We start from the raw sequence: 20752 nt of genomic DNA, 5'->3' as shown, positions 1-20752 counted from the left end.
AAGGATTTTTTTTTGTATGTAGAAAAGGGATCTGCATAGTGAGAGTGGATACAATGTGTAATTACTTACCAATTAATACTTTAGAAGCTTATTTAACTTTGAAGGGCATCCACATCTATGACTGCTAGAGGATACCATGATTAAATCAAGAAGATAATTTGTGTGGTTGAACTTGGACGCATCTTTTTTTTTCCCCACTTACCTAGAAAATTATGTGACTGTGCAATATGGAAAAAAAAGTGTAGTCATTTGCACTGTATCTTGTACTGTTTACATCAGGGTTTTTCAACCAGGAACCCCAGGGTTCCACAAGGACATTGCAGGGGTTCCCTGGCATTTTTCCCTCCAACAAGATTGGCCTCAGTTGGGGGGGGGGGGGGGGGGGCACACTATAATTGTAGGAACTACAATAAAAACCACTACCACAGGTTACTGTAATAGGACGCACTACAGAGGAGGAACATGGAATGGGGCGCTAATGCAGGGGTTCCCTGAGATCCAAAAAATATTTGAAGAGTTCCTCAAGGGTGAAAAGGTTAAACACTGGTTTACATTACGGTAAAGTGTTTAAGGAATTTATTATAATGTTTTCGTGATATATGTTGTAATTTATAATAACATATGATGTCAAGAAAGTCCTGTTTATATTCAGGTTTATTTTTATTTTTGTTAAAAACCATCATGGGTTTTTTAAAGCCGATAACCCATATGGGAGTGAAGTAGTCTACATTTTAGATCAGGTTAAACAATCGACTGTATTCTGCAGTCTGTTTTATAGATTGACTGAAACATGCAAATCTGCTGTAGTGTGATCCATGCCTAAAATACCATCTCCAAGACTTTTCCCCCTCCGTAAAAGTCAGTTTCCACTGTGCCAGCATGCATCTTGCAGGACAATATAGTGATGCAACCAGATTTTAGTGTGTGCTGCAGGAAACTGCAGCACACCATCCAGAATTGCACCGCAGTGTAATCTGGATGGCAATCCATAGGAGGTATTAGCAGTGGTTCCCCGTCCAACTCCCTTGAGGGAAAATACTGCAGACTTGGCCCGCAATCAGCCCTAGTGGGCACAGGCCCGAACCGATACCCTTCCCCCCTCAAAAGCACTCAATTACCAAAAAACACCTGTTAGACTTACCAGCAATGGTATTTATACAAGTCCTTCAAGATGGCCCCCACATGAAGAATCACTAACTCCCCCCATCAGGAAACAGATTAATGACAATTACCCACTATATAAAAAAGTAGGATACACTCTTGAAAACCCAACACACCCTATAAAGATACACAAAGAGTCAGATGCACCAACTCTTCGGGTGGTTTACGCCATCCCTTTCAGTTGTTCTACAAACAAGATAATGTGTCGGCCCGCCAAAATTTTATTTAGTGCAAGGAAGATATTTCCCAATGTTTCAAGACCGATGTTGTCTCTTCAGCAAGACAAAGTAAGTGCACATCACAGTGCAATGTGAGAATATCTGGATGCCTTGCCTTGGTTAGGAGACCACATTGGTCTGGAAACATTGGGGATTATTTTGCTGGCACTACATTTTGGAGTGCCAACTTACATATATCTTGTTTGTGGTACATAAGCAGTAGGTATCTCCTCCCCGCCGCAGATAGGAAAAAAAACAAAACAGTTATAAGAAAAACAAATACAATCACCTTACGACCCCCTAACGCCAATCGACGGACGCAAGGTGGCTCCCCCAGGACTGCATAACGCTGATTGACGTCAAGTCCTGGTGGCGGAGATTGCAGGGGAACACATCTCCACTTAAGTGACGAAGCTCCGCTCCTTTAACAGTCCCTCAGCGCCTTCTATTTACATTATACAGCGCTGCGAGCTATAGCAGCGCTGTACTGGGGACAGCCATGACACCCGGCTGTCCCCTGGAGAGGCTCAGAGAGAAATTGGCTCTCATAGGTATCAGCTGATCGCTGCGATTGGCTGGCGGGGGATAAATTAAATTAAAAAAAATAAATAAACAATCTTTAATAAAAAGAAGAAAAAAAACAAAAAAACACTTGCAGCAGTGATCAGAGCAGACCAACAGAAAGCTCTGCTGGTGGGCAGAAAATGGGTGGGTGGGATTCATTTGTGTGCTAATTTGTGTGGCTCTGCAGCGACCTATTAAAGCTGCAGAGTCCTGAATTGCAAAAAAATAGCCTGGCCACTAGGGGGGTGTAAGCCTATGGTCCTCAAGTGGTTAAGAGATAGGTACCACCCCACCACCCAAGGTGTAAACAAATTCTTGAGGATCATAGAGAAAACCCCACAACGCTAGGAGTGCTTAAGTGTATTTGAATGGTCTAATGGATGTTTTCATCTTGTATCCTTCAGTACCACTCCCACATGAAGATAAAATGAGGAGCAGTTTTACCAGGGTTGTGGAGTTGGTACAAAAATAATCTGACTCCAACTCAGACTCACAAAATGTCCCTCTATACTGAATCTGAGATCAAATTTAACTTTTATTGCTCAATTAAAAAGTAGTCTGACTGACAATATACATACTCAAAAGGTATTGCAAGGCCTACTCTGTCAGTAATGAACGGGTCACTAAGTAACCCAGGCCCAATAGCAATACCAAGCTTTTTTGGCTGCTATGATGTTATAAGCCTATAGGCCATACTCTATACTTGTTTAATGATGTAACTTTGCACCTTATCACAAATTGCACTTTAATGTCACTTTTCCCTTGAAAAAGCTTCGTTTAGAAGTGAAACATGTCGGGTTGTGTGGTGGGGGTTGTGTGATTTTATATTTATTGGTATTACTATTGGGCCTGGGTTACTTAGTGACCCGTTCATTACTGACAGAGTAGGCCTTGCAATACCTTTTGAGTATGTATATTGTCAGTCAGACTACTTTTTAATTGAGCAATAAAAGTTAAATTTTATCTCAGATTTAGTATAGAGGGACATTTTGTTATGTTTACCTGAGTTCAGGATTTGTTGTATATCCAACTCAGACTCCTCAGTTTATGAAACCACCGACTTCAGGTACCCCAAAATTGCTCAGAGTGCTCGACTCCACACGCCATGAGTTTATTTTAGGGTGGGATCACAGTTTAGAGCAGGGGTTCCCAACCTTTTTTAATCCCGGGGACCACTATTCAGACCAAATCTTTCCCGTGGGGGGTGGGTTGTGCCAGTTATTTTTTTTTGGGGGGGAGGGGGGGTGTGTCAGGTACAGGTAGGGTATCTAAGTACAGTTGCCCCGGTATAGGGAGTATAGCTGTCCCAATGTAGCTAGTATAGATGCCTCAGTATAGCTGCCCCAATGCCCAATATAGCCAGTATAGCTGCCCCAATAAAGCCAGTATAGATGCCTCAGTATAGCTGCCCCAATACAGCCAGTATAGATGCCTCAGTATAGCCAGTATAGATGCCCCAATTAACCTGTATAGCTGCCCCAATATAGCCAGTATAGCTGCCTCAATATAGCTAATACAGCTGCCCCAATAAAGCCAGTATAGATGCCTCAGTATAGCCAATACAGCTGCCCCAATAAAGCCAGTATAGATGCCTCAGTATAGCCAATACAGCTGCCCCAATATAGCCAATACAGCTGCCCCAATATAGCTAGTAAGATGCCTCAGTATAGTTAGTAGCGGACGCCGCTGTTTTACCTTAGCTGGGAGCCGCTTCCTCTTTATATATCTTACTCAGCCCCTCTGCTCGTCTTCTCTCACAGCAGCGCGTCTCCCAGCTACTGTGAAGATGCAGAAGCAGGAGAGCGGCTTCCTGTAGCGGCGATGCGTGCCGCCGTTACAATGGGAACCGCTGCCCTGCTTCCTGCCTCTTCACAGCAGCCGGGAGACGCGCTGCTGTGAGAGAAGACGAGCAGAGGGGCTGAGCAAGATATATAAAGAGTAAGCGGCTACCTCCAGCTAAGATAACACAGTGGCGGCGGGAGGGGGCGAGAGGACAGACCCGCGGCCCAGCTGCAAGCAGCTCACGGACCAGCAGTGGGCCACGGAACGGGGGTTGGGGACCCCTGGTTTAGAGGACCCTTTTCATGAAGGTCATATCTTGAGAGTACAATATGTCTATACTGTAATGCCTTGCAAATGTAGGAGACAATGTAGGTGTTTATGGCCTACAAATTTCTGCAAGGCAGACTCCTGCACTTTCTGCCCAGGATGTGAAAAACTGAGGAAATCCACCTGCTGGCCAAGCAACGGTAATCCTGTGTTATCACTCCCAATACAAATCTGCAGCAAGTCTTCACTGCAAGCAGCAACACCTGATTACTGCTGCTTGGCCAGCAAGTGGATTTCCTCAGATTTCCCACATCCCAGTCCAACATTGGTAATGTCCATGTTTCCCTATGGCTCAAGTGGGTGATATTACAGTTTAACGGTGTGCTGACCAGGAAACTGTTAGGGATAATGGCCATTTTTAAAATGGAGGACTGAGAATTCCATTGATCACAGTGGACAAATGGGACCCAGATGAGGAGAAAAGAGATTGAGGAGTAGACTACACAGGAGGTATGACCTGTGTATGGTTATTTTGACTTTTTCAGTTCAGGTTCTCTTTAATTCAACCTTCCCCTTCACTCACCCCTTGCCTTGCTCCATGCCAGCATGCAACTCTTCTTCTTCAGCTCCTTCCTTGCTAATCAGTCACTTCGATGCAAATAATTCTGAGATTATGCAATTATTTAAATTTTATGAAAATGTATGCAGATTGAAAACAGACCAATCAAGTGTTGGTGCTACAGCGTCTGTCTGGTCAATTTTCAAGTTGCATATAAATTTACATAAGAATAGCATCAGCTACAATTTGCATCTTATTAACCCTTTCTATTTCCTGCATGCACACCCATTAGCTCCACCAACCTTTTCCTTTAACTTACACCCTGCCTGCACTGCCGCATTCTTCACACCGAATACCCTCATGTCAACCCTGCACTGCCGCATTCTTCACACCACCCTCATGTCATGTCAGTACTAATTACACATTTTTTAAATCCCTCCAGTCTATTCCGTTGCCGTTCGTAACCTCGCTCTTCCGCTCCACATGCACCTTCTCCGGCCTCGCTCACCTCCAGATCGGTAGCCATTCCCAGTCCTGACGTCCATCGGCGATCACGTGCTGCTCACTTCGACTCAGACGGCGCACAGAAATTGCGCGAGTGATAAGTTTGGTTGTGGCGCTGCGTGCACCTGTGCATATGCTTCTCCGCCACATAACTCGTCCACTAGCGTTAGCGTACCAGTACGTTCCCTAAAGCATTGACTCGTCTGACCTTCTTTTGAAGAAATCTTGAGAAAGCCTGCAGCTTAGAAATACCGTTACTCATAATGCCTTTTCTTTAAAAAAAGAAAAGAAATTGCCACTTCCCTGTTCTCCTGCCTTCAGAATATTCCATACACTGCTGAAGGAGCTTACTCGGGGTAAAATATGCCCTGGGGCCTAATATGATAAGTGCCCTAAAGTAGTAATCCACAGCAATATTTACTCAAATGGATTGGCAGCTGTGACATTACTGTTGGCAAAAAAAGCAGCAAGCAGCTCTTTGATGTGCATGTTATAACTTTATAAATAGATCTTTTTAAAATCTGGCCTCTAAACTGCCAGCAGTGTGTTGTCCTACAGTGGCATAGCAATAAGGGTTGCAGAGCTAGTGACTGCATCGGGGCCCCTGGACCAGAGGGGCCCTCCTTCATCTATCTCGGCTTTTTATTGATGCTGAAATAAACACTTTTAGATGTGCATTGCATGGATGTAAGCCTTAACAAACTGTTTCCTTGCTCTGATTACACTTCTGTAACACTGAAGCTGTACTTGGTAGATTTTGGGGCTCCATATCAATAGATTGCATGGGGCCCCATGTCAAATTTGCACTGGGGCCACACCCTCCTTACGCCACTGGGAACCTAAAGCGTCAGGGGGGAAAAATAGTTACATTTACCTGAGGCTTCTACCAGCCCCCTGCAGCCGCCCTGTGCCTGCAAAGTCACTCACCGATCCTCCGGTCCCCCGCCACAGCTAAGTTTTGTTTTGCCGCGACTGGCCAGTCGATGGGCACTGCGCTGCGCTTCTTCGTTCATGCACCTGTCGCCGGGAGTGTCCGACGGAGAAGCAAATTTCTTACTGCGTCTGTGCAGGATGTGCCCGGTGACAGGAGAGTGAACAAGGACACGCACAGCAGTGGACAGTCGGGGCAGAACAAAATTTAGCCGCGGCGGGGGACCGGAGGATCATTGATAGACTTTGCGGGCAAAGTGCATCTGCAGGGGGCTGGTAGAACCCCCTAGTGAGTGAAACTCTTTTTCCCTTTCGGTTTAGGTGCATAACCATATATAATCCCATGTAAAACTGCAGTATTAAGGAAATATTTTGTTTCTGCTTAGATCAGTGGTTCTTAACCTTTTCTTGCGGCAAGGCACCCTTGATGACTCCTTGACAAAACATTTACCTAAATGCATGTTCGCCATTTTACACATTGGGCTCTATTCATAAAAAAGTTGTGGCGAAAAAACTCCTGGAGGGAAAATACCGCAGCGGTATTTTACACTTCTGGGTGGTCATTCAAAAAAATCTTGCCAGCTGCGATGCAAGAGCGGAGATCTCCCGCTGAAAGCTGGCGGTAAGCTGTCGGAAGAAATGTGGAAACACTTCAGCCGGCAGAGTCCCTTCGTGCACTTCTCTCTCTGGGAGGTCTGTCCCATTCACTTGTATGTAATCCGCAAAATCAGAGGAAGCGGTATTTCCCGTCCACATACCGCTTCCTCTAAATTTCATGAATTAAATCTAGAAAAACACTTCAGAAGGCGGAAATTTCTCGTTCTGCTGGGGGATTGTAGATTTTCATGCGGGAACAGCTTTTATGAATGACCACTTTGCTAAATGGACGAGAAAATCCGCTGTTTTGAGCGGAAAACTTGCGGTAACCTTTTACGAATAGAGCCCATTGTCTCCTGTGTAAGTTAAAAGCAGCAGAAGCCAATTGTGTGTCTCACCTGATCCTGGGAGCCAGTGGCAATCAGAGACCTCTCCCTCACTCTTCCCCTTAGTGTCGGTCGTGTGTATTGACTCGATCAGGAAAAGCCGGCACTAGGGTAAGGGCGCGTTTCCACTTGAGCAGCGCGTCTGCGAGACACGTGCCGGCTCTTCCGGGTCTGCGGGGAAAGTAGGCGAATACCATCAGTCGTGCCATGCATGGCTATGGGATCCGTAGCCTCCCGCGCCGATTCGGATGGAAAAGCCGGCCTAATTGCTAGCGGTAGCGATTCGGCCGGCGTTACCATTGCACCCTATGGCAGAGTTTCCCCGCACTATTCGCCTGCGGGGAAACTCTGCGGATTCGCGGCGGTTTCCGCTCAAGTGGAAACGCGTCCTAAAAGTAAGATAGAGGAGAAGTCGCTGATCGCTGCGGGCACTCTCAGACTAGGTGAGAAATACGATCGGCAGGAGAAATAGAATAGAAACACGTGACTCAGAGGGCAGCGGCGGAACCCCTGGGAAGTGCTTGCGGCACACCATAGAGCCGCTGCACGCTGAGAACCTTTGGCTTAAGGTGGCCACACACCATACAATTTTTTTAAAAATATCTGTTCAATTTAAGAATTGCAATCAATTTTTCTGACTGTAACATTTCAAAAATATGACCAATGTACCACATACGTATGTTCAATCTTTTCCCAATTATGATAAAAATGATTGGAAACTCTGAGAAAATTGCTAGGGTGTGTATATTAATACATTGACAAACTAACAGGGGTCTGTTCTGGGTCCAGTGCTCTTCAATTTATTTATTAATGACCTAGTAGATGCAGTAAGTGAGCAATGTTGCTATTTTTGCAGATGATACAAAATTGTGCAGAATCATCAACTCTCAGGAAGATAGTGTCATATTGCAACAGGATCTGGATAGGATGGCTATATGGGCACATACATGGCAGATGAAATTTAATGTTGACAAATGTAAGGTCATGCATTTTGGACGTACTAATGGTCTAGCACCATACAAAATAAATGGGATACAGTTGGGGACATCAAACTTGGAGAAGGACTTAGGAGTACTCATTGACAACAAGTTAAATAATCGTACTCAATGCCAAGCAGCTGCAGCTAAAGCTAACAAAATTTTGGGATGCATTAAAAGGGAAATAAAAACTCGAGATGCTAGCATAATATTGCCCCTGTTTAACTCTCTAGTAAGGCCACATCTGGAATATGGAATTCATTTCTGGGCACCACATTACAAAAAAGATATTGCAGTTTTAGAGCAGGTGCTGAGACGAGCAACAAAATTGATGCGTGGGATGGAAGGTCTCACTTATCGAGAAAGGTTAGATAAACTGGGTTTATTTAGTCTAGAGAAAAGACGCCTTAGAGGGGATCTAATTAACATGTATAAATACATCAGAGGGCAATATAATACCTTGGCGGATGAGCTTTTTGTCCCTAGGCCTTCTCAAAGGACTAGAGGACATGATCTGCGCATGGAGGAAAAACGTTTTAACCATTTATTTAGGAAAGGGTTCTTTACAGTAAGAGTGATTAAGATGTGGAATGCATTGCCACAGGAAGTCGTTATGGCAAACTCTATACCTGCATTTAAAGGGGGCTTAGATGCTTTCCTTGCGTTGAAAGACATCCATGGCTACAATTACTAGGTAATGCCTAATGATGTTGATCCAGGGATTTTATCTGATTGCCATCTGGAGTCGGGAAGGAATTTTTCCCTTTAGGGGCTAATTGGACCATGCCTTGTAAGGGTTTTTTCGCCTTCCTCTGGATCAACAGGGATATGTGAGGGAGCAGGCTGGTGTTGTACTTTATACTGGTTGAACTCGATGGACGTATGTCTTTTTTCAACCAAAATAACTATGTAACACACACCATACAATCTTTAGAGAAATTGAAGAAAAATATCTGGCATTCCGGATCGATAAAAATCGAAGAAAACCGGAAATCCAATCTGATTTTTCAGTCGAATGAAAAAAAAGCTTTCGATTTCTTCGGGAGATCCGATCGGTTTTATCGAATTGCTGTAAAATCGGATCATTTTATTGTATCCTGTGTGGTCAACACCATACAATCTTGGTTGTTCAATCTTACCATTTTCATGTAGTATAAGAGCTTATCCAATTAATCATTCAAGGTATTTTCAATCTGTTGGCCCTTATACTACATAGATTTGGTAAATCTGTACAACCAAGATTGTATGGTGTGTGTTGAGCTTTATAGACAAAAGGATATCTGCAAGATGACTGTAAACAGTAGGATCCTTTATTCCACTGTACAAGCAACACCACAAAGGGCTGACCAGTTTCAGAGTGTCAGGCTGGATTCACACTGTTTGTGTTGCATAACGCATGAATTATATGTGTGGGAACTGCAATTGGGACTGGACATAGACATTAAGCCTCATCTACACGGGTAGATGAGGCGGCGATGTGGCTTATCAATCGAGCCGCTGATGCGGCTCGATTGATAAGATCCAACAGGTCGGATCATGCTACCGCCGATTCCCTGTTCGTTCCCCGAGAGGGGACAATGGCAGGAAATCGAGCAGAAGATAAGCGGCGCCGGCGGGGACGAGCGAGGAAACGAATCCAGCGCGAGCGGGGACGCAGCGGGTACGCGCGGGGATGCAGAAGAGGCGATCCGGCGGCTAATCGAGCCGCCGGATCGCCTCCACATCTCCCCGTGTAGACGGGGCTATAAAGCGTACCCGAGGTGTAAATAACTAAACAAAACGACATACTTATCTAATAAAAGTGAAGCCTTTAGATTATGATGAAAGTTCTCATGGTGTCCTCCAGTTCCCTATTAACGACTGTGGGCCCACCAAAGATTACCGACAAGGGGTTGTCGGTAATATGATCGGGGCCATGCTCAATTTAACCACTTAAAGGGGCACTACAGCGAAAAATTATAAAATTTAAAATATGTGCAAACATATACAAATAAGAAGTACGCTTTTTCCAGAGTAAAATGAGCCATAAATTACTTTTCTCCTATGTTGCTGTCACTTACAGTAGGCAGTAGAAATCTGACAGAAGTGACAGGTTTTGGACGAGCCCATCTCTTCATAGGGGATACCCTGCAAGGCTTTTATTCTTTATAAAGATATTCCCTAAAAAGGATTTAAACAATGATGCTGGCCAGCCTCCCTGCTCGCTGCACAGTTTTTTAGCAGTTGGACAGAGCAACTGCCATTCACTAAGTGCTTTTGAAAATAAATATATCCCTGAGAATCCCCTATAAAGAGATGGACTAGTCCAAAACCTGTCACTTCTGTCAGATTTCTACTACCTACTGTAAGTGACAGCAACATAGGAGAAAAGTAATTTATGGCTCATTTTACTCTGGAAAAAGTGTACTTCTTATTTGTATATGTTTGCACATATTTTAAATTTTATAATTTTTCGCTGTAGTGCCCCTTTAAGGACCATAGGCTTACACCCCCCTAGTGACCAGGCTATTTTTTACAAATTAGGCCACTGCAGCTTTAAGGGCTCGCTGCAGAGCCGTACAACTCGGCACACAAGTGATTTCCCCCCCTTTCTGCCCACCAACAGAGTTTTCTCATTGAATCATCTAATGAACATTGTATAGATTTTTATTGTTGCAGTGTGTCGTTCTGCGTTGCAATGCCTCCCTAATATTGCACATTAACATCCCACTGTGAACGAGGCCACATTTAGGGCCCATTCACACTTAGAAGCGCAAAACTCCGGCGATTCTTGCGGGAGTGATTTTTCCGCAGTTTCATGCGGAAAAATCACTGGACAGTGCAGCGATTTCTCCGCGATCGAGTTTAGCGCTTCTATAGCACTGAAACGCGATCGCTGGGAAATCGCCTGAAAATGGTGCAGGCTACGCGTTTGCGTTTCGCGGTTTTGGGCGATTACCACAAATCGCTCAAGTAAGAACGGGCCCATAGGATTTTATTACACTAACGCCTTCAAAAGGGCTAGTGTTTGAGCGTTTTGCCGAAATCGCCAGCAAAACGCTCAAGTGTGAATGGGCCCTCACTAAAAATGAGAAATTCTATATTTTTTACATTTAGAAGTCTCATACAATATAACTACCTTTTTGAAGGTATTTTACCCAGTGATTAAAGTATTTTCATAGTTGTGTCATCTAGTTTTCATTTGCATAAAACATTTACAAAGGTGGGGTGGATACTTTTTACTTCAGGAAACTTCAGAAGAAGAATAACTACCGGTACTTCTAGATAAGGAAATGTGTATAGAAGGTAACGTTTGACTTGTTAAGTTAGTGTGGTGGGCCAGATGCACCTGTTGCTGCTGTCAAAACTGAGCATACTATAAATCTTTAATAACACTCAGCAAAGAGAACATTTGCACAGGCTTAAAATAGAATGGCAGTGAAGTAATTACTTTCACACTGCTTTGATGTCGGCTAGTTTGTAAGGGGTGATAACTTCCTTATCATGATATCATAATCAGCTGTGAAATAGGTTTCTGTACTTATTCTGCGATATAATGCGAAGGATATTGCGGATATACTGTAGTATCCTTAATAACCCCCCAAGCAGACAATTCTTAATTTACAATAAAATAATCAGTTTAAAGATGTTTTTTTTAAGCTACAAACCCAAACTTTTTGTTTGCCATGAATAGAATATGGAGTTTTTATTGCTAACTTACTCATTTATATCAGTTGCTCTCAGTTATAACTGAAAAGACAACTGATTTTCAAAGCAATGTTTCTTTGTTGCTCAGTTCACACTATGGGCTTGATTAACTAAACCATGATAACTGATATCACAGTCGCGCTAGCGTTTTGCGTGCGCTATAACGAATTTTCAAACGAAAAACTGCCGCGTTTTCACACAAAAATGTGCGATTCCGCGAAAACCGTTACGCGCTATAATGTGCACAAAACGCTAGCGCGACCATGATATCAGTTAGCACGGTTTAGTGAATCAAGCCTTATATTCGTTTTAGCTGAAAGATTATTCACAACGCACTGCTATAAAAAGTTAAAACGCATCAGCTTTTCACTGTTTAGGGTAAAAGGGGCCTTAGGGCTTGAACCCAGTAGAGCGATTTTTGAGCGTTTAGGGAGCGCTTTAAATTGCTAGCGCTTTCCCCAAACGCTCTCCCTCTGCCAATGTTAATGTAACAAATTCCACAGTAGCGTTTGTGATTAGCAAAATCGCAATCACAGGACATGCAGCATTTTGGTAGCGTTTGCACTTCAATGGAATGTATTGAAGTGCTGGCAAATCGCTCATGAATCGCTACAGATAGTGATTTGAGTGTGATTTTAAATGACTGAAAACTGTAAAAAAAAGTATGATACATTGAAAGGACCAATCAGAATTAAAATCGCAAATCGCTACACAATAGTTGGCAAAAAGCTTACACTTTTTAACTCTTTCTCGACCGCCTAACGCCAATAGGCGTCGGGAAGGTGGCAGCCCCAGAACCGCCTAACCCCGAAAGGCGTCAAGTCCTGGGGTGGGGTTTTGCAGGGGATTTCGTGCGCCAATGTGCGCATCCCCGCTTAAATAACGGAGTTCCGTTATCAATCTACCAGTGGCGATTGTCGTCTATTTGCATTGTACAGCACTATGATCTATGGCAGTGCTGTACTGGGGAAAGCCGTGTCACTTGGCTGTTCCCTGGAGAATCTCAGAGAGCGATCGGCTCTCATAGGCTGATGCCTACGAGAGCTGATTGCTGTGATTGGCTGGCGGAGGGAGAGATAATGGATATAAAAATAATAATAAAATAGATGTTTTTATTAAAAAAAAAAAAAAAAAAAAAACACGCTGCAGCACCGATCAAAGCCCACCAACAGAAAGCTCTGTTGGTGGGCAGAAAAGGGGGGTGGTTCATTTGTGTGCTCAATTGTGTGGCTCTGCAGCGAGCCACTAAAGATGCAGAGCCCTAATTTGTAAAAAATAGCCTGGTCACTGGGAGGGGGGTAAAGCCTGTGGTCATTAAGTGGTTAAAATTGCTCCCAAAAGCGCTGCAACACGTTCTTGAAATCACTTACAAAACGCTAGATAAAAACGCTAGCGATTTGCAATTTAAAGCGGGTTCCAGGCCTCAGGCTATGTTCACAGTGACACCTTGCGGTGCGTAACCTGTAAAAGGATAGTAACAGAGGGGAAAAAGTTGCATTGTGTGTTATTTGTGCGGTGCAACATATAAAGTGAAGTATACAATACACAAAGTATGCTTCCTTGCAACTATTAACATGCAAGTTATGCGGTACTGCACAGCATGCTTCACATTATGCTGCAGGATTCCTCCACACTGCTAACGCGCCCATGTGAACTTTCCATTACAACATAATTGCATAATGTTAGCAATGCCTAAATAATCTGTCAGATCTGTATTGTCAACTGTAGTGACTAGATTTTCCTAATTCCTGTATGAAGATTCACAGCAGAGCCTTGGATAAAAACCAGAACAGGAAACAAGGGGAGTTTACCAACAGTCAGGTACACAGAAAGCAAAAACAGCCTGTCAGAGGTTCTGTCCAAACTTTAAAATGTTTTGTGTGGTGGTGTGTTTGCTTTACTGCACCTTTGTTGAGAAAGCATTAAAGGGAACCCGAGGTGAGAGGGATATGGAGGCTGACATGTTTAATTCCTTTTAAATAATGCATATTGCCTGGCTGTCCTGCTGATCCTCTGCCTCTAATACTTTTAGCCTAAAGGCTCATACATCAGACTATAGAAAATGAAAATTTTACCCCCTTCCATGTAGTATGAGAGCCATACCTACACAGTCTATTCTATTGAGCTGAACTCCCCATCAGATAGAAATCGTTGCAAGATGCTGCACACAAACATGCTGTACACATTCAAAAAATCATTATCTGCAAAAGATCTGTTCCAGCAAAAGATCCATTCCTGCAAAATGCATTCATAGTCTATGAGATCTGCAGATCCTCATACACACCTTGTTTAACAGACATTCATCTGCAGATCAGATCCACCAGGATGGATCTTCAGAACTGCAGATGATTGTCTGATCTGTAAATGAATGTCTGTTAAACAAGGTGTGTATGATGATCTGCAGATCTTATAGACTATGAATGCATTTTGCAGGAACGGATCTTTTGCAGATAATGATCTTTTAAAAGGGGTACAGCATGTTTGTGTGCAGCATCTTGCAACGATTTCTATCTGATGGGGAGTTCAGTTCAATAGAATAGACTGTGTAGGTATGACTCTCATACTACATGGAAGGGGGTAAAATTGGTCTGTGATCTTTCATTTTCCAAAGACTATGGTTGAATAGTTCAAGATGGTGCCTGAGTAGGACGACTCGGCACACAGGGCTCCGGCTCTTCTGGCTCTTTTCTTTGTGGCTCACCTGCGCCGGGAGGTCAGAGATGTCCCCCCTGCTCTCCTCATCCTGGGGCGCTGTGCTCCGGAACCTGGATCGCCGGGACCATCGACGCAGCCATTCCTCACTCGGTTGGATGCATGGACAACACATGGGGCCGCTCCATCGCCGGAGGTCAGACGCTAGTGCAGCCGCTCTGAGGAGGTCGGGAAGCCACCGGCGAGTGGTTGTCGCTGCTGGCTGCTGCCAGGGAACGGGCCGCCTCGCCCCACTGCCAGCTGGGGCACGTTGCGGGTCTTCCTAACTCCTACACTCATGAGTCCACCACGTGGGTGGCCACACCGCCGCTGCCGGGGGAACCAAGAGACGCCGCCCGCTTTTTAAAGAGATGGGGACTGTGCTGCACCACCGTGGATCCTGTCCTGCTCCAGTCGGAGCCGGTGCGCTCTGCGATGGGGGGAGATGCTGCCGCGGATGGAGGGAGCTGGGACCTTCTCCGGGTCTGCCTCGCTGCCTGCTGCAAGGCCTCTGCCCATACCCACCGATGCTGGTTCGCTCTCCCGGGCCAAGGGGTGACCTCCGGGCACCGCTGGCCGCTCCAACACCCGCTGCACTGCCACATATCACTCGCCGCTGCTTCTTGCTCGGCCACCCACGTGGAGGAGATCCCCAGTGCGAGAGTGGCTCTGCTGGCAGTCTCCGCCGACTCCAGCCTGGTAGGCCACCCACGTGGAGGAGCTCCTCTCCTCTGAGCTCTCCCGCAGGCCAGACCTCCCTTGATGAGGCCACTGCCAAGAAGATCACCCCACATCCAGCCCTCAATTTGTGGTCACATCTGAACAGTCCACCAGGTCCCCTCTGCCTGCAACCATCATCAAATGGACTCTGGACCTGCCCAGCCCAGACCGGGCACCAAGCCAGAACTATGCTAAGCGTGGCCCCTCTCAGTGATCCCCTCAGTTCGGCTGGAAGCACTGATTATCTGACTGTACACAATCTGCAGTCCTAAAGGGGACTCTCTGCCTCTGTCTCTCTCCTCTTGCTTCTTTCTGTCGTTCTGTCTTTCTTTCCTCATTCTCTTTTTAGCTATCCATTCTCTCTCTCTTTTTCTATCCACTCCTTTTCCTTTACACTCTTTTTTACTTCACACACTGCGGGGCATCTGGAAATGCTGCAGAGCAGAGCGAGCGCCGCCGGTAGATGTGGCGCTCCCCTCACATAGCACTCCAGTCCGCCCCACGCGTCCTTCACTAGTCATGTGCTGTATTATATATGTATTTCTTACTTATGTACCATACTGTACCAGATTGTATGTGCTGAAGGATCGCATGTATGTGTTTGTACCATCACCGACCCTGTATGAGCCAAAAATAATTCCGGGTACAACCCCCGTTGTACTTGGCGAAATAAATTATTCTGATTCTGTGTGTATGCACCTTTAAACCCTGAATAAGCATGCAGATCAGATGTCAATGACAAATTAGCTGAATGCTTGTTTTGGCCTTGTTCACATTGCGTTCAGCTTGCATGTCCGTCCGTGGTGGGCTTTTTTTTCTGCATTTTTTTAAGCAGTTTCCGGTAATTTTCTGCGCAATCGATCATTTTTTAGGGCGTTTTGTAAGCGCTTTTGCAGAGCGCTTCAAGTTTTTTATATGCAACAAAAATCTGGAAACGATAAATACAATGTATTTTTTTTAAAAACCGCTCACGCAATCGCTTGCCAAAGTGATTTTGTGAGCGTTTTGCGTTTTTCCTATACCTTCCATTGAGGCAAATCGACTCAAAAATGGCTCAAGCACTGCTTTTCAAAGTGGATTACAAACGAACCGCTCTGATATGAACTCTCTCATAGAGAATCATTGCACAAGCACTTTCATGGCGTTTTTGAAAATCACCCATGCTTAAATTTTTACAAAAACGGATATAATGTGAACAAGGTCTGAAGGTGTGTGATTTAGACCCTACCGACCAGCAAGATCAGCAGGGCTGCCAGGTAACTGGTATTGTTAAAAAGGAAATTAATATTGCAGCTTTCATAGGTCTCACACCTCAAGTTCCTTTTAGGCCTTGTGCACATTGTGTTCCATTCGCGTGTCCGTCCGCGTTGGGCTGTTTTTGAGGCGTCTTTTTTTATTTTTTTTATTCCCGGCACTTGGGTGGGCTATTCGTTTTTGTGCTTCGTGGTTTTCTAAGCATTTTTTCCGAGTGGTTTTGTAATTCGTGCGATTTTGTGTTTCTCCTATACTTTCTATTGAGGCGGAATCACCTCAAAAATGGTCCATGCACCGCCTTACTGAACGGACAGCGCACGACCCCCACTGATATGAACCTTCTCATAGATATTCATTGTCCACGCCATTGTCATTGTCGCAATTCAGGCGAAAAAAGGTGAAAACGCCTGCAGTGTGAACAAGCCCTCAAGAAGAGTTGAGGGTGAGAATTAGTGGGAACAAGTCTTAGGGGACTCCTTAGGGAAATCACAGCATTTTTGCCACGATTGTGCTTGCAATTTTCACTAGTTGCACACTTAGCAGAAACGCCAACGTTGCGGAAAACGCTGCGTTTTTGCTGCTAATGGAAATCTATGGGCCGCAGGAAAAAACGCATATGCGTTTTGTATGCGTGCGTTTTAGAAAACACTGGTTTTGTTGCATAATATGCAAAAACGCATCAAAAATGCACATAATGAAAGTAATTTGATAAAGGAGAGGAGAGGGAGACAATCGACACTGCTTCTATTGCTATTTAATCCAGAGTGTGGTGGAACACATGTAAACAATCCAATACAGTGTATCTTCAAATTGTGGCATCAAAATTATTCATTCAACGTAAACATGCATAAACATACCATTGTCTGAGGTGGTGTGGTAGCGGTGGGTGCTGGGCACAGATAGCCTTACGGCCGTTTCACGCAAAATCTGCGCTTCTACGGACGTTATATGCTATATCCTTTCAAATTCAGCGCAAAAACTGTAGTGCCGACGCTTTTCTTCTTCTATCATTGAAAGTAAATTGAAACATAATGGCATGCGTTTTTCATGCTTTTTTATTATTATTATTATTGTTTTGTGATGTATTTGCGCTTCCTGTTGTCTTCCTAGTGATTAGAATAAAACGCCATTGTAAAACAAACGCATTTATGTTTTGTATATGTGAAACGCAAACGCATTAAAATGCATGCAAAACAACTGAAAAACGCATCTGCAGAACGGAGGGAATTTTTTTTTTTTTTTTTTTACAATAACGGATCCGTTTGAAATGGGATCCGATCTGCAACCTGACAAGTGTGGACCAAGCCTAAAGCAGTTTGAAAAAGGGCTAGGATTGCCCGAAACAGCCGTCTGCCGCTGCTGCCTAATCTTTTAGGAATAAAGAGCTATATACTACTTCTGGCAATGCCGACCCATTTCATTTACTGATTACTGTACCTTAAAGGATACGTCCAGGCAACCTGAAAAATAAAAATCCACTTACCTGGGGGCTTCCTCCAGCCCCTGGCAGCAGTCCTGTGCCCTCGCCACAGCTCCGGTGGCTAACAGTCTCTTCCGTTGCAGAAGCCGACCTCGCCAGGCGCAGTAGTTCTGATTCCTGAGCAAAGCCAGAATGAATGCTCAGTCAGGGATTTTTATCAGCGCTGGTAACAAGCAGGCTGAGCAGTGAAGGATGAAACAGAGAGCAGAGTAGGCGGTTTCTCTAATGTTCCCACTGATATATATGGTAAAATACATGAGGGTGCTTTGTCTCTGGTTCACTTTAAACAATACCAGTTGCCTGACAGAACTGCTAATGTATTTGGCTGCAGTGGCGTGTATAAAACCAGAAACAAGTTTGCAACTAATTTTGTCAGATCTGACAAAAATGTCAGAAACACCTGACTTGTTTGTGCTTATTCAGGGTCTATGGCAAAAGGTATTAATGGCAGAGGGTCAGCAGGACAGCCAGGCAACTGGTATTGCTTAAAAGGAATAAATACGGCAGCCTCTTTATCCCTCTCGCTTCAGTTTTCCTTTAAGCAAAAAAGGAGCCATTATCGGATCTACCAAGTCCACTGCTCCTATCTTCTTATTATAGTCCACTATTGCCTCTGGCTTTTCAGTGTGCTCTCTTCTTACAGTGACAACAGCAACAGGGACTGTGGCCTAAGTGTGGATCAATGTCAAGATCAACACCTGCCTCTTGTCCTGGTACTTAAGTGCAAGGAGCTTGTTGCATCTGATGCTGTATGACTTTCCTCTATTAAATTTTTTGTGCACCACCTGTTGTGGGAGGCCTAAACCATACCACAAGCGCCAGTCTGGGCAGAGTGCAAAAATTAAAATAAGGACATGCTTGTGTAGAAATTGTCCACATTCAGGTGGTAGGTAGCTTTGATGGAGTAGTGGATTGATGCGCTCCACAACAATTTTCTTACTGGTATTGATGTATTGTGGGCACCCAGATGGCTGTAAAATGCTGTCATTGCCATTGTAAATTCTAAAGGCGTACGTGTAGCCCACTCTCGAATTACTTATAAAATTGAACCCCATACCTTGCCAGCTTGGATGGGATATGCTGCTTTAGGCTGAGTCTCCCTTGAAAGGGTTCCAGAGACTCATTAACAGTGAGGTCTCACTTTGGGGTATATACCTCTCTGAATCTTGCACTGATGTGGGTGAAGGGGGGCCTAAAGGTGTGTACACACATGCGACTATAGTCGTTTGAAACGATCGTTCCCCGATCATTTCAAACGACGATCGTTTGAAAAAAAGCAGCTAACGACTATTAAGTCTAACGACGGACGAGCTAGATCGTTCAATACTAACTATCTAGCTTGGCGGATGTTTCCCAACGACGATCGTTTGCAAAAGTAGCACATCGTTGGAAACGGTCCTTCGTACTAGGCTTGACATGCGCATTTCACTATTTCTCCATGGAACTTTTAATTTTTATGCGCAAGCGCAATAGTTGCTTTATGTGATGTAACGTTCGTTTTAACGATCAGATCGTTACACACCTTTTAAAACTAACTTTACTTAGGTCGTTCTTTCTTCAATTAAAAGTTCGTTCGTCGTTCATAACGAACGATTGTTGTCGCATGTGTGTACGTAGCATTAGTTTCATTGGCAGGGCCATTTGTTGGGACAGATTGGGTATTATTTGTGTATGAATCTTGAGAGGAATTCATACCACTGCCTGCTCATGGTATCTGGATAGAGGGGTGCATTTTACATCCTTAACTCAGGCTTCTTATTAATGCCCATATTCAGAGTCCAGCCCAGATACATTTTTATTTTGGGCACGGTGGAGGGTTCCCATTTTCCCACTTTGTAATAGGTGGAATTCTGTGCCAAAAATTGTTGGGAATACAGGTTAGTCTGGTAAACTATTTGCACCAACATTTCATCTGTGACACAGAGGTGAAAATAGTCAAGTGGTTTTTTTTGTTTTTTTGGGGGGGTACTGACACATCACTAGTGGCTATGACAGGTGCAACAAAATTAGGTGACCAGTTGCCATTCAGTATGTGATCTGGTACCTTCTGCCTGCGAGGTACCGGTGGCTGCACAACCAGTCTGCACCTGACTCCCCTCTGGTCACTGCTGCTAGCTGCAGCTGTAGTGCCCACCAAGCTACCTGCTATGGCCTGTGACAGTCCCTCATCAGCGGACTCAGGATCATCCCTCCTCAAGCAGCGAGACGGCAGCCCTGCAGACTCTGAGATTTCAGAATCTGAACCAGTCAGTTGCAGGGAGCCATTCACTATCTGTATTGTCCCCACCTCTGCTCTGCTGGAGGATGGTGGCTGCCTCCTCCACAAAATACAGCCTCCTGACCATAATCAATAAAGAGGATAGACAGATAGATCAAAAAGTAATAAGAAAAATAGAAAGAGATTTTCATTTTTATTTTTTAGGGAATAATGAAAAGAATAGACGGAAATATAGACATAAGGGTAGGTAGAAATAAGGGTAGGTAGAGATGGGGAAAAGTACCAATAGGTGGTAGAAGTGGGGATTAGAAATACCTCCAAGGGATAAATGGCTAAGTGGAGGAGGATCAGGGGCTAATGGGCAGGTATGGTGCTAATAGTCTAGATAACGAAGGGGGGGGGGGGGTGGGGGGCAAAATGTATTAAAAAATAGAAAAAGGTCTTGAAAAACTTTAATAAAAAGATAATATATAAAAAAAATAGAAAACCGCATACCACTTCTCAGTATCCGTGTCGTTCCCAGCTCCTGTCACCACAGTACATCCATTGACGGCAATCTAGGGTGATAGTTTAGCTGGGAGAGAGACATACACTTTTACTAAATTCTTTAGTAAAATCCTCAGATTAGCTCTGGCAATGATGGGGAAGTCTGTCCGTGTGAGTCAGAGGGACCCAAGAAGCCAACAGCACGTGGCGAGTCCAGCAGCCTACAGCAGCCTACCTGTAGTGTTTTGTTACAGGACATAGGGAGAGAAGT

The 20752-nt window shown here is 44.4% G+C and overlaps 1 protein-coding gene across 5 annotated transcripts in view; it reads right to left on the bottom strand.

Moving 5' to 3' along the window:
• The window catches only part of LOC137521286 (CMP-N-acetylneuraminate-beta-galactosamide-alpha-2,3-sialyltransferase 4-like), a 696719-nt gene extending 691580 nt beyond the window's left edge, over nucleotides 1–5139 (bottom strand). For 2 of the 5 annotated variants that reach the window (XM_068240331.1, XM_068240332.1), the window contains exon 1: nucleotides 5060–5138. The gene's annotated coding sequence lies outside the window, so the exon portion shown is untranslated. Of the gene's footprint in view, nucleotides 1–4853; nucleotides 4872–5059 lie in introns of those variants that run through there. The other 3 variants (XM_068240323.1, XM_068240324.1, XM_068240325.1) reach the window with 3 other exon arrangements.
• Nucleotides 5140–20752: the final 15613 nt, after the last annotated feature.

This window comes from Hyperolius riggenbachi, chromosome 6, assembly GCF_040937935.1.
Source record: "Hyperolius riggenbachi isolate aHypRig1 chromosome 6, aHypRig1.pri, whole genome shotgun sequence".
Lineage (NCBI taxonomy): Eukaryota > Metazoa > Chordata > Amphibia > Anura > Hyperoliidae > Hyperolius > Hyperolius riggenbachi.
This window is presented reverse-complemented; position numbering and strand designations above follow the sequence as displayed.